This window comes from Tamandua tetradactyla, chromosome 10, assembly GCF_023851605.1.
Source record: "Tamandua tetradactyla isolate mTamTet1 chromosome 10, mTamTet1.pri, whole genome shotgun sequence".
Lineage (NCBI taxonomy): Eukaryota > Metazoa > Chordata > Mammalia > Pilosa > Myrmecophagidae > Tamandua > Tamandua tetradactyla.
This window is the reverse complement of record NC_135336.1, coordinates 107,897,829-107,913,190: the sequence shown is the minus strand read 5'-3', so window position 1 is coordinate 107,913,190 and position 15,362 is coordinate 107,897,829. Positions and strand designations below refer to the sequence as shown.

The window sequence follows — 15,362 nt, the reverse complement described above, 5'->3', positions numbered from 1 at the left end:
AACCCAATTACAAAATGGGAAAAAGACTTGAATAGACACCTCTCAGAGGAGGAAATACAAATGGCCAAAAGCCACATGAAGAGATGCTCAACGTCCCTGGCCATTAGAGAAATGCAAATCAAAACCACAATGAGATATCATCTCACACCCACCAGAATGGCCATTATCAACAAAACAGAAAATGACAAGTGCTGGAGAGGATGCGGAGAAAGAGGCACACTTATCCACTGTTGGTGGGAATGTCAAATGGTGCAACCACTGTGGAAAGCAGTTTGGCAGTTCCTCAAAAAGCTAAATATAGAATTGCCATACGATCCAGCAATACCATTGCTGGGAATCTACTCAAAGGAATTAAGGGCAAAAACTCAAACAGACATTTGCACACCAATGTTTATAGCAGCGTTATTTACAATTGCAAAGAGATGGAAACAGCCAAAATGTCCATCAACAGACGAGTGGCTAAACAAACTGTGGTATATACGTACGATGGAATATTATGCAGCGTTAAGACAGGATAAACTTATGAAGCATGTAATAACATGGATGGACCTAGAAAACATTATGCTGAGTGAGTCTAGCCAAAAGCTAAAAGACAAATACTGTATGGTCCCAATGATGTGAATCGACACTCGAGAATAAACTTGGAATATGTCATTGGTAACAGAGTTCAGCAGGAGTTAGAAACAGGGTAAGATAATGGGTAATCGGAGCTGATGGAATACAGACGGTGCAATAGGACTAGATACAAAAACTCAAAAATGGACAGTACAATAATACCTAATTGTAAAGTAATCATGTTAAAATACTGAACGAAGCTGCATCCGAGCTATAGGTTTTTGTTTTGTTTTGTTTGTTTTGTTCTTATTATTATTACTTTTATTTTTTTTCTCTATATTAACATTCTATATCTTTTTCTGTTATAATGCTAGTTCTTCTAAACCGATGCAAATGTACTAAGAAACGATGATCATGCATCTATGTGATGATGTTAAGAATTACTGATTGCATATGTAGAATGGTATGACGTCTAAAAAAAAAAAATGGTCAGCACAATACTGCCTAATTGTAATGTAATTATCTTGGAACGCTGAATGAAGCTGCATCTGATCTATAGTTTTTTTTTTGTTCGTTTGTTTTCTCTTATATATTTTTGTACTTTTTATTTTTATTTGTGTTTTCTCTCTGTGTTATCTCTTTATTTCTTTTTCTGTTGTAGTGCTATTTCTTTCTCTAAATCGATGCATATGTACTGAGAAATGATGACCATACACCTATGTGATGATATTAATAATTACTGATTGCATATGTAGAATGGATTGATTTCTATTGTTGTGTTAGTTAATTTTTTTAATTAATAAAAAAAAAAAAAAAAAGCTGAACATAGAATTGACATACGACCCAGCAATACCATTGCTGGGAATCTACTCAAAGGAATTAAGGGCAAAAACTCAAACGGACGTTTGCACACCAATGTTTATAGCAGCGTTATTTACAATTGCAAAGAGATGGAAACAGCCAAAATGTCCATCAACAGACGAGTGGCTAAACAAACTATGATATATACATACGATGGAATATTATGCAGCTTTAAGGCAGGATAAACTTATGAAGCATGTAATAACATGGATGGACCTAGAGAACATTATGCTGAGTGAGTCTAGCCAAAAACTAAAAGACAAATACTCTATGGTCCCAATGATGTGAATCGACACTCGAGAATAAACTTGGAATATGTAATTGGTAACAGAGTTCAGCAGGAGTTAGAAACAGGGTAAGATAATGGACAATTGGAGCTGATGGAATACAGACTGTGCAACAGGACTAGATACAAAACCTCAAAAATGGACAGCACAATAATACCTAATTGTAAAGTAATCATGTTAAAATACTGAATGAAGCTGCATCCGAGCTATCGGTTTTTGTTTTGTTTTGTTTTGTTTGTTTTGTTCTTATTATTATTACTTTTATTTTTTTCTCTATATTAACATTCTATATCTTTTTCTGTTGTGTTGCTAGTTCTTCTAAACCGATGCAAATGTACTAAGAAACGATGATCATGCATCTATGTGATGATGTTAAGAATTACTGATTGCATATGTAGAATGGTATGATTTCTAAAAAAATAAAAATAAAAAAATGGTCAGCACAATACTGCCTAATTGTAATGTAATTATGTTGGAACGCTGAATGAAGCTGCATCTGAGCTATAGTTTTTTGTTGTTTTTTTTTTCTCTTATATATTTTTGTACTTTTTATTTTTATTTTTGTTTTCTGTGTTATCACTTTATTTCTTTTTCTGTTGTCTTGCTATTTCTTTCTCTAAATTGATGCATATGTACTGAGAAATGATGACCATACACCTATGTGATGATATTAAGAATTACTGATTGCATATGTAGAATGGAATGATTTCTAAATGTTGTGTTAATTTTTTTTAATTAATAAAAAAAAGTTTATTTGGAAGGGAGAGAGACCCTGAATAGCTAAATATATCTTTAAAAATAAGAGTAAAGTGTGAGGACTAACATTTCCTGACTTTAAAGCTTACTATGAAGCCACACTGGTCAAAACAGCATAGTAATGGCACAAGATAGATTACTGACAAATAGAACAGAATTAAGAGTGTGGAAATAGACCATGAAATCTACGGATAATAGAACTTTGATAAGACCCTCAAATCCACTGAATTGGCACAGAATAGTCTTTTCAATAAATGGGTATGGGAGAATAGGGTATCAGTAGCCGAAAGAGTGAGACAGGATCCCTACATTATACCCTATACAAAAATTAATTAAAAATTGATTAAAGACCTAAATGTAAGAGCCAGTAACATAAAAATCATAGAAAAAAATGCAGGGAAACATCTTCAAGATCATAATAGGAGGTAGATTCTTAAACTTCACCTAAAGCACAAGCAGCAAAAGAAAAAATAAATAAACAGGAACTCCTTAACTCAAGAGCTTCTATGCCTCAAAGGACTTTGCCAAAAAGGTGAAGAGACAGAAAACTCAGTAGAGAAAATATCTGGAAACCATATATGGATAAAGGTTTGATATCCTGTGGACATGAAGAAATTTTACAATTCAACAACAAAAGAACAAACAACTCAATTATAAAATGGGCAGAGGATATGAATAGACACTTTCTTGAAGACCAAATATAAATGCTTAAAAAGCACATGAAGATATGACCATTCTCTTTAGCTATAAGGGAAATGCAAACAAGACTAGAATGAGATATCACCTCATACCCATAAGAATGGCTACCATTAAACAGAAAGCTACAAATGTTGGAGAGGATGTAGAGAAATTGGAATACTTTTTCACTGTTGGGAATGTATAATAGTGCAGCCACTGCACTATTTCCAGCCACTGTGGAAAAGAGTTTGGTGATTCCTCAGAAAACTAAATATTGTGTGCCCTATGACTAGGCAATACCAATATTCAATATATACCCAGAACAGCAGAAAACAATGACATGAACAGACATTTGCACACCAACGTTCATAGCGGCGCTATTCATAGTTGCCAAAAGATGGAAACAATCCAAGTGCTCACCAACAGACAAGCAGATAAACGAAATGTGGTACATACATATGATGGAATATTATACAGCAGTAAGAAGAAACGAGGTCCCGAACTAAACAACAATGTGGATGAACCTTGAGGATATAATGTTGATTCAAAAGGATGGTTACTGTAAGATTTTGCCACTTTGACCCTGGTAAAGGTAATTTCAGAGATTACACTGTAACGGACATAGAGGTACACAAAAGCTAGAGATGGGAGAAAGGCTAACCAATGGGGCTGAGCCTAAATGCAAGAGGATGGATAGAAGTGATGATAATTAATTAGCAAGGTTTTAAATATCATTGCCATATTGAAGGTGAATAGGATTGAAAAAAGATGTATAGTGCAATGCAATCCACAGATTAGATCTGGTTATAAATAAGTTCTCGCATGAACTATTTCAAAGGTTCAATAGTAAACAAAGAGTCAATAGTAGAGAGGTGCAGGGGAAAATCAAATACGTATGCCATGGCCAATAGTTAACAGGAAGACATCAACAGAAACACAGCAATATTGGGGGCAACTAATTGGGGGGGAGAACAAATGGTAAGGGGTAGTTTTGATTTGATAGTGACAATCTGTTGATTCTTTGTCATTATGGACCAATAAAAATTGTCTAAAATTGAGAGTTGTACTGTACAGCCAAGGAAGAATACTATAAGACACAATTTGTCTATTTTGGACCGTATTCATGTAGCCCAAAAGATGGAGGGAACCAAAGGGTACAGTGATTGAGAAGCAGAATGGAAAATTGTGATATATTTATATGACAGAATATGGTATGGCTTATGGACGTAGAGAGGCACAAAAGAACTGAAAAAACCTCTGGGTCAATGTGTTGTGTAAAATAAGCCAGAAGCAAAAGAATAAATATGCTAAGGTCTCTCTCAGAAAATACTTTAAGATAACTGGAGCCTAGATTTTAAGCCCTTACACAGCCACACTAAGTCTGAAGTTCTAAATGCATTTCTAGATTCTGAGAAACTGAGCTATATGTTTATCAGCTGGTACTGCTCTTGAACTTTGTGTAAGTCTGTGACACCTAAGACCCAGAAGTGCAGTGTTACACCCTGAAAATTAGTATAGCTATATATAATAACAGTTAAAGTAACCAAAAAAAGAGATCAGGCCTCAATTAGAGTTAAAAACAAAGCCAATCTGGCTGGGTCTAAGGCATTTGACAAAATTCAACGTCCTGTCTTGTTGAAAACACTTCATAGGATAGAAGGGAACTTCCTCAACATGATAACAGGAATATATGAAAAATCCACAGCTAACATCATCCTCAATGGGGAAAAGGGCAAAAGATGCTAGTGGATGTACTTTAGACCTTCACCTACTGTATGAGACCAAAGGCAGAGACATTTATTATGTCTAGAACCTAAATTTTCTGTAACACATAATCTAAATCAGCCTGTCCAGACAGCTCATTTAAAGAACCCAGACTCCTGGAATCTAGAACACTAATGAGGCCTTGTAATTCTGTATAGCTTAATGTTTTACCAGCTTATACCTCAGACTATGGTGGGCTGATAACTAAAAAGTATTGGTGGGGTCCCTTGAGGGTCCAAAGGGGGGAAATGTATATATTAAGGGTATGGGATAATGGTGTAAAGAATATAAAGTCACATCAGGCTGAATTTATTGATATGGTTCACCAGGCAGAGGAGTTAGAAAGAGCTCCAATACTCATGTTCAGGTGGTCAGCTGAAGTATAGACCAAAAGGTAGCCTACGTTATCTGAAGCTGAAATGCCAGAACTGCCCTGGTATAATGTAGATGAGGAATTCCAAAGGCTTAGAGAGATTAGAATGTTAGAGTAGATTTGTCAAGTAAGACATGCTCACACATCCCAGGAATGCCCAGAGGCCACACCTTTTACCAGGACTATGAGGAATAAATTCGTAAGAGCAGCTCTTCATCCCTGAAGAGCTCTGTGGTCACTCTTCTCTGTCGGTCAGATATTATTGTGGGAAGTGCTGCCACTGAACTTGGGTCTTTAAACACAATGGGGATGATCAGACTCCAGGTTAATTTTAATCTCCAAAGACAAGGTAGGCATGGCTACCATAAAGGAAGCAAAGTCAAAGCAGTAATCAGAATAACCTGACTGCCAGAGACCTATGGTGTTGGCATCATGGGATGCCTGAAGTGTAATAGATGGGCAGTCTACTAAAGTCTCATTTGATCTTTATAAGCAGAAGTCTTCTAAGTCAAGAGATCAACAGGCTAACTTGAAGCCATTGATTGTATGCCACGTATGGACTGTATGTGTGCAAATGTGTCAATAATAATATGTTTTAAGTTTAACTTGAGTAACAAAAACAGAGCATCAATGCACATCAATAAGTTTCCTGACTTGGGACAGGTTGAGACAAACTGAATCTATCTGATTCCTGAGACAGACCCAGAGCCCTTTGAATGAAGGTAAGGCTGGGTCCCCTTGGGAACTGTTAGCCTTCCACCCAGCCCTTCCCAAAGGGACATATGGCCTTTTACCAGGGTGACTGTGTCCTGGGTAAAAACAAATAGACATTTCTGGGATTATTAGACACTGGCTCTGAAGTGACATTAATTCCAGGAGACCCAAAACATTACTGTGTTCCACCAGTCAGAGTAGGGGATTATGGAGGTCAAGTAACTACGGAAATTTTAAATCAGGCTCATCTGAAAGTGGGTCCAGTGGGCTCCTGGGCCAATTCTGTGGTTATTTTTCTAGTTCTAGAATATATAATTTGAACTGACATACTTAGCAACAGGCAGAATCTCCACACTGGGTCGTGACTTGTGGAGTTAGGGCTATTATGGTAAGAAGGACCAGGTAGAAGTCACTAGAACTGCCTCTACCTAGCAAATAATAAATCAAATGCAATACCACATTCCTGGAGGGATTGCAGAAATCAGTGCCACCATCAAGGACTTGAAAACTGCGAGGGTGGTGTTTCCCATCATATCCCCTTTCAACTTTTCTATTTGGCCTGTGCAGAAAACAGATAGATCTTGTAGAATAACAGATTCTTGTAAACTTAATCAGGTGGTGACTCCAAGTACAGCTGCTGTTCCAGATGTGGTATTACTGCTTGACCAAATCAACACAACCTCTGGCACCTGATATGAAGCTCCTGATTTGGCAAATGTATTTTCTCAATTCTTGTTTTAAAGACCACCAGAGGCAGTTTGCCTTCAGCTGATAAGGCCAGCAATACACCTTCACTGTCCTACCATAGGCGTACATCAACTCTCCACCCCTATACCATAATCTCATCTGCAGGGATCTTTCCCCTCCACATTACATCACACTGGTCCATTATATTGATGACATTATGCTGATTGGACTTAGTAAACGAGAAGTAACAACTATTCTCAACTTATTGGTAAGGCCTTCGTGTGTCAGTGGGTGGGAGATAAAGCCAACAAAAATCCTTGGGCCTAACACCTCAGTGAAATATCTAGGTGTCCAGCTGTGTGGGACATGTTAAGATATCCCTTTTAACTGTTGAGCTGTGTTCCAGTAGTCTTGATTCTTGAAGACAATTGTATAAAGATATAACTTTTACAATGTGACTGTGTGATTGTGAAAGTCTTATATCTGATGCTCCTTTTCTCCAGGGTATGGGCAGATGAGTAAAAAAATATGGATAAAATATAAATAAATAATGGGGGGAAGTGGTCAAATAAATTGGGTAGATGGAAATACTAGTGGTCAGTAAGAGTGAGGGGAAAGGGGTATGGAATGTATAACTTTTTTCTTTTTACTTCTTTTTCTGGAGTGATGCAAATGTTCTAAAAAATGATGATGGTGATGAATACACAGCTATGTGATGATATTTGAGCCACTGATAGTACACCATGTATAGACTCTATGTGTGTAAAGATTTGCCAATAAAAATATTTTTAAAAAAATAAAGATATCCCTAGTTGCAACTAGCTCCTCCTATAACCAAAAAAGAAGAACAATGTCCAGAGGCAACACATTCCTCTTTCTGGTTTACTACTCTGGCCCATTTACCAAGTGATCCAAAAGCTGCTAGTTTTAAGTGAAGACCAGAACAAAAGGAGACTGCCACAGATCCAGGCTGCCATGCTAGCTGCTCAATCACTTGGGTCATATGATCCTACAGATTCAACGTGCTGAAAGTTTCAGTGGCAAACAGAGATGCTGTCTGGAGCATCTGGCAAGTCCCTATTAAAGAGTGACAATGCAGATCCTTAGGATTTTGGAGCAAAGCCTTGCCATCTTCTGTAGATAACTAACCTCCTTTTGAGAAACAGCTTCTCGCCTGCTACTGGGCCTTAGTAGAGACCAAATGCTTAACCATGGGCTACCAAGTTACCATGAGACCTGATGCCCATCATGACCCATCAAGCCATAAAGTTGAACATGTATAGATAGACTCCATCATAAAATGGAAGTGGTATATATGAGATAGGGCTCAAGTGCATCCTGAAGGCACATTTAAGTTACATGGAAGTGGCCCAGATGCCCATGGCCCCCACTCCTAACATCACCTTCTCTTTCACAGCACACTCCTATGACCTCTTGGGGAGTTTCCTGTGATCAGTCGACTAAGAAAGAGAAAACTTGGGCCAGCCTTAGAAATAGCTCTGTACCTTTTATAGGTACTGCTTAAAAGTGGATAGCTATAGCACTATAGCCTCTTTCTGGGATATCCCTGAAGGGCAGTGGTGAAGGGAAATCCTTCCAGTTGACAGAACTATGAGCAGTGCAACTGGCTGTTCATTTTGCTTGGAAGGAGAAATGACCAGAGGTGTGTTTGTTTACTTATTCCTGAGCTTTGGCCAATGGTTTTGGCTGGATGATCAGGGACTTGGAAGGAACATGATTGGAAAATTCACAACAAAAGGTCTGGGAGAAAGATATGTGGATAGATCTTTCTGAATAGGTGAAAAATACACGATATTTGTGTCCCAATGAATGGTCACCAGAGAGAGACTTTAGCAGAGGAGGATTTTAATAATTCTCATTCTGTGGATACCAGTCAGCCTCTTTCCACAGCCACTCCCATCCTTGCCCAATGGGCACATGGACAAAGTGGCCATGGTGGTAGGGATGAGATTATGCATGGGCTCAGCAACATGGACTCCACTCACCAAGAGTGCTAAATCTGCCAGCAGCAGAGACCCACACTCAGTCCCCAATATGGCACCATTCCCTAAGGTGATCAACCTGTTATCGGGTGACAGGTTTATTATACCAGACAACTTCCATCATAGAAGGGGCAACATTTTGTTCTTACTGGAATGGACACATACTCAAGATATGAATTTTCTCTACCTGCATACAATGTTTCTGCCAAAAGTACCATCCATGTACTTAGACTGCTTTATCTGCTGTCATAGTATTTCATACAGCATTGTTTCTGATCAAGGAATCCACTTCATAGCAAATAAAGTGCAGGAATGGGTCCATGCTCATGAAATTCACTGGACTTACCATGTTCCCCATCATCTTGAAGCAGGTGGACTGATAGAATGATGGAATGGCCTTGTGAAGATGCAATTATAGCACCAACTAGTTGGCAATACCTTGCAGGGCTGGAGAAACGTTCTACAGGGGGCTACATATGCTTTAAATTAGCGATCACTCTATGGTGCCGTTTATCCCACAACCAGGATTCACAGGTCCAGGACTTAAGGGTAGAAATGAGAATGGCACTACTCACTATCACCCCTAGGGATCCACTAGAAAAATTTTTGCTTTGTGTCCCCGTGTCCTTAAGCTCTTCTGGTTATAGGTCTTAGTTTCCAAAGGAGGGGTGTTTCCACCAAGGAACACAATCATGACTCCACTGAACTGGAAGTTAAGACTGCCATCTGGCCACTTTGGGCTTCTCATGCTTCTAAATCAACAGACAAAGGGAATTACTGTACTGGCTGGAGTTACTGATCCTGATTACTAAGGAAAAACTGGATTCATACTACACAATGGAGGTAAGGAAGATTATGTCTGGAATAGAGGAAATCCCTTTGCGTGTCAATTGGTATTACCATGCCCTGTGATTAAAGTCAACAGAAAACTGCAACAACCCAATCCAGGTAAGATTACTAATGACCCAGATCCTTCAGGAATGAAGATTGGGGCACCCCACCAGGCAAAGGTCCAACACCAGTTGAGGTGATGGCTGAGGGGGAAAAGAGAACATGGGATGGGTAATGGAAGAAGGTAGTTATAAATATGAGTTATGTCCACATAACCAGATACAGAAACAAGGACTGTAATGGGTATAAATATTTCTTACTAATTTTGTTATGAATATTTTTGTGTATATGCATAAAGCTTAAACTTTCATTGGCTACATATATATCCAAAAACAACAATACCAAATCACACTCACATTTTTGCAACTTACTCTCTTACAGTCAACATTGTTACTGATATTTAATCATCCTAACACGTGTACATCTTAGTTCATTCATTTTAATGCTGAATAATTTTTTACTACGTAAACAAAACAAACACATGAATCCGTTTACTGAGGGTAGTTAATTCGTTTTCCCTGTTGTGCCATCACAAACACTCTAAGACACTTATCTTGAAAATGGCACTTCAAGGTCATAATATGCAAGCATTTTCAACTTTATAGTCAAATTAGTTGCCAGAACAGTTATACCAGTTTGTACTCCCAACAGCAAGGTGTAAGAGCTCCCATTTCTCTACACCTCACCTATAATTAAGTGACTTCATGTTTGCCAATATGATAAATGTAAAATGGTATTACAAGGCTTTCATTAAAATTTCAAGAGTCAATACCAAGATTGAACAGTTTTTATAATTTACCATGTTTCTGATTTGCTCATTTTTGAGTTGTACCTTTTATAGCCTTTATCTATTGTTTGTTTATTTGGGGTTTTTTTTCTTTCTGGATCTTCAATATTAACTCTTTTTAAATTTGTTAGGAAAAATGGGCTGAAAGAATGTGAGATTTATTTTTGACCAAATACTAGGGTCAGATTCTGAAAATGTTCCAGATGCTTCAAGAGGACATGTATTCTCTAATTGGCTGCAATTTCTGTAGATGACCAAAAGATACAGCTTGATGCATGGGTATTCAAGTCTTGTATATTCTGTGTGTATGTGTGTGTGTGTATCTGATGTACCAATCACTCAATAAAGAACATTAAAAAAGCCCCAACAGACTGCAGATTTATCAGTTTTTCCTTGTAATTCAGTTAACTGTTTTATGTATTTTGATGTTTAGTAATCATACATACATATCTATACATATATATGTTAAGTATAAATACATAGGTAAATGTGTAACATATAAAAATACTGAATGATTATATATTTATCATACTCATCATCTCTTATTATATTAAAACTGTATTTTAAATTAAAAGTTTCCCTCTAAATATATCTTATCTTTTATTAACAGACTTACTCCAGTTTTGTTGTAGATGCTATCTGCCTCATCCACTGACTTTCTCTATATATACTGTCAAATTTTCTCCTCAATAATATTTTAGGGTTATCACCTATAAAAAAAACATATGAGAGAAATATGTTTTGTATGTTTAAACCCAACTTTGTGTAACTGAGAAATCAGGATTTAAGGAATGATTTTGATTACTGAATCATTATATAAATGTTTCTTTTGCTTTTTAGAACTTTGGAACGGACAAAGGGAGAGGACCTAGAAGCCCTGAACTGTACTTAAGCTGTGTGGCCATCTGGAAGGAAGGTACAAGGCCTTATCTTTTACCTGGTGGCTGTGCGGCTCTGAAAGCTGCAATGCCCTCTATCTGGTTGTCTTCTTATAGGCGTCAATTAGCCTCAGTCCCTTACATCTGCAAATCATATCCACTAGGCTCTGCCATTAAAAGACAGATAGCTCTGCCTTCTCTTTTTTTTTTTCACATGGGCAGGCACCAGAAATCGAACCCGGGTCTCTGGCATGGCAGGCGAGAATTCTTTGCCTGCTGAGCCACCGTGGCCTGCCCTGCTTTACCTTCCTATGTTAACCTATGCTAACAATGTTTACTTTTCGGCTTAGAGAGGTAAAAAGAAATTCTTCTGCCATTGAAGGATAGATAACTCCTTTCAACTTATGTTAACTTTAACAATATTTTATTTTCTACTTTGAAGTTACTATTAACACTATTTTCTTGTGTGCTTTGAATTTACTATCTGAAATTACCTCACCTCCCCTTGCTAGAATCCTTAAAAACCTTCAATCCTCTTTGTTTAGGGAGAGAGATTTTGGGCCGTTAGGCTGTCTGCTCTCCTGCTACATGTATAGTAATAAACTCTTTCTCTCTTTGAAACCCCAGTGTCTCAGGAATTGGTTATTGAGCACGACAGGCAGAAGACTCCATGACCTGTGTCCAGTAGCAGCTGTGAGTCTCATATCCTCACCATATCTTTGGGTGCCCTGAAACACAGTATTTCATTGTGGATTGGATGTAGGATTAGAGAGAAGAGGAGGAATCTTGAATGGCTCCAAGATTTTTGGCTTAAGCAACTGGAAAATGGACCTATCATGGAAAGCTCAACAGTTCAGTTTTGAACATGTGAAGTATGAAATACTTATTAGACTTGAAAGTGGAGATGTCAAATAGGCAATGATATAAATTTATCCTGAGATGATAGAAGAGGTCCAGGTGGGAGCCATCAGAATACAAATGGTATTTTAAATCCATGAAAGGGGATGACATCAACAAAGCAGTGAGGTAAATGGAGAAGCACTCAAGCACAATGAAGAGAGTAAAAATGCAAAGACAGAAAACAGTGAATTCAGGAGGTGGGTGTGGAATAACTCTTTAGAGCAACAGACAAAACAAGAGGGCAGAAAGATAAAATGTTTACATTCTCCCAATCCCAAAATTGAAACAAACTAAAAATACAAATGGAGTTTGACCAAGCGGTTCAGTGCATGTCCCACTCTTACCTGTCCTGGCAAAAGGTCTCCTTTTCCAAGCCCACAATAAGACTGCCACAAGCAAATTAAGAAAATAAATTGGCAGCAGAGCCAAAGCAGTCTAGATGGCCCCTCCTTAGGGAAAGTTCTGGGAAGAGACACTGAAGCAGATAATGAATAAGATCATGAGGAAAGGAATCTGCATATATCTAAAAGGGTAAATGTCAGCCTGTGCACATAGAGAACTCTGGGTTAGCTGACAGGTCAAAAATCACATGGCTGCATTCTTATCAGCATTGTGCAACCAAATGTGCACAATTAGTCATTCTCATTAGCATTGCTGTCCACAAGGACCCACAAACCAGGGTAAGGCAGAACCTCTCTCCCACAGGACTCATTATAAAATGGCCAAAATGGTGGTACTCACAGAAGCATGTGTTTGTACTGCCCTTCCTATGTTCAACCTGCTGGTTGGGCCCTCCCAGAGCAGGGAGCAGAACAAGGAGTCAATGGATTCAAATGTGTCCTCTAGGAGCCTACACTGTATCAGAAGAGAAGTGACATGTACATGAATTGCCATAATACAAGGTAGATTGCTCCCACAGCCTTAATAAAGGAATAATTAATCAGATACAATACTCAAAAGGAGGTATTGCTTACTTCTGGGGAGATAAAGAAAACTGCATGCTCAGACAAGATGGCATCTGATCCAGGCCATCTACGTAGAATAGGATGTTCAGAGTCTGTGGAAGGCTGGTCCTGGCAGATGGAAAGCAAGGTTTAGGTCAGGAACTCAGCACACGTTGGCTGGAACATAGGCCACTAAAAGTGGGAAGTGGGAAGTCAAGCTAGAAAGGTAAGTTGAAGCCAATATCGGAAGACCCTGAATGCCTGGCTAATGAGGCTTGCTTGGTTGTATTTTACCTGATATATAAAAAGAAGCTAAGGACAACTTTTGAACAGTGGTAGAATGTTGGACTCTGCCATTATATTACTGTTGGAGTAATTTCTTAAAGTCTTTATAATATACTTATTCCAAAACGCCAATGTGGTACTAGCAGACAATCTGTGCATTTCACTGCAAGGACAGCAACATTTCAATGTAAATAATAAAGAAGCAACCATTACTTAAAATGCATAATCACAATTATTATATAAATGTAAATCTTGAAAAGGTTCAAGCTAATAAGATGCTGACCATGTTTACATTGTCAACAGAAGACTCAGAGACAGAAATAATTTGGAAAATAAAAATATTAGTTGAAAGAGGTAAAAAAGCAAGTCATTTTTCAAAACCAGCATGCCAAATTAAAAAAAACACAGCAAAACTTGGGAACTGCGTATTAAAACAATGTGAGACCACTGCACACCTACGAGAATGGCCAAAACCCAAAACACCGACGGTAGGAAAAATGAAGAGCAACAGGAGCTCCCACTCACTGCTGTGGGAATACAAGATGGTCAACCACTTTGGGAGACATTTTGGTTGTTTCTTTCAAAAGTAAACATAGTCTTTTCCATAGGAACCAGCAATCCCACTTTTATGTATTTATCCAACTGATCTGAAAATTTATGCCCACATAAAAACCTGTACACATAGGTTTCTAAAAGATTTACTCAATTGTCAACTAACAGAAATCATCAAGATGTCCTTCAATAAGTGAATAAACAAACTATGGTACATCCTTACAATGGAATATTATTCACTAAAAAGAAATGAACTATCAAGCCATGAAAAGCTCTGGAGGAACCTTAAATGCATACTGCTAAGTGAAAGAAGCCATTTTAAAAAACTTACTGTATGAATCCAGTTATATGATATCCTAGGAAAGTCAAAATTATAGCAATAGCGGTTACCAGCAGTTTGGGGGATGGGAATAAAGTACAGGGCATTTTTTTAGGGTAAACTATTCCGTATCTATACTGATGAATACAAGACAATAAGCATTAATCAAAATCCACAGAACTTCACCGAACAAAAAAATAAATGCTAACATATGTAAATTTTAAAAAACCATTTAGTTCAGAGAAATCCCAGCATGGATTACAGACCGTAACAAGATGATCCAAATGTATTACAAATGCTCCTCACTGACAAGGTAAAGAAATAAATGCAGATATAACTTTGGAAATGTTACTTGAAGAAAACTGTATAATGATATACCTTTTGCAATGTGACTGTGTGACTGTGAAAACCTTGTGTCTGATGCTCCTTTTATCAATGGTATAGACAGGCGTGGTAGTTAAATTCAGGTGTCAACTCGGACAGGTGAAGGTGCCTACTTCTACTGCTGTAGACATGAGCCAATGGCATGTGACGTTCATCTGTTGCTCACTACATCTGCAGTTGGCTAGGAGGTGCGCCTGCTGCAATGAATGACGTTTGATTTAACTAGCTGGTGCTTAAATGAGAGAGCTCAACACATCACAGCCCTAGCAGCTCAGCATACCTCATCTCAGCATTTGCAGCACAGGCCTTTGGAGATGCAGAAAGAAATCACCCCAGGAAAAGTTGTTGGAACCCAGAGGCCTGGAGAAAAGACCAGCAAAGATCACCCTATGCCTTCCCGTGTAAGAAAGAACCTCAGCTGAAAGTTAGCTGCCTTTCCTGAAGAACTATACATTAACTAAATAAATCCCCTTTTATTGAAAGCCAATCCGTCTCTCTGCTGCATTCCAGCAGCCAGCAAACTAGAACAACAGATGAGTAAAAAATGTGGGTAAGAAATAAATAATAGGGGGAACAAAGGTTTAAATAAATTGAGTAGGTTGAAATACTAGTGGTCGAATGAGAGAGAGGGGTAAGGGATATGGTATATATGAGTTTTTCTTTTTTCTTCCTTATTCCTTTTACTGGAGAGATGCAAATGTTCAAAAAAATGATCATGGTGATGAATACACAACTATGTGATGA

The 15,362-nt window shown here is 38.0% G+C and overlaps 1 protein-coding gene across 17 annotated transcripts in view; it reads right to left on the bottom strand.

Moving 5' to 3' along the window:
• The window catches only part of PCBP3 (poly(rC) binding protein 3), a 470,825-nt gene that overhangs the window by 315,758 nt on the left and 139,705 nt on the right, over window positions 1–15,362 (bottom strand). For 13 of the 17 annotated variants that reach the window (XM_077119205.1, XM_077119216.1, XM_077119219.1 and 10 more), the window contains exons 1-3: window positions 13,109–13,607; window positions 12,876–12,989; window positions 10,973–11,066 (exon numbers count right to left, since the gene is read on the bottom strand). The exons of 2 other annotated variants lie outside the window; for them this stretch is intronic. The gene's annotated coding sequence lies outside the window, so the exon portion shown is untranslated. 2 more of the 17 variants (XM_077119201.1, XM_077119203.1) reach the window with 2 other exon arrangements.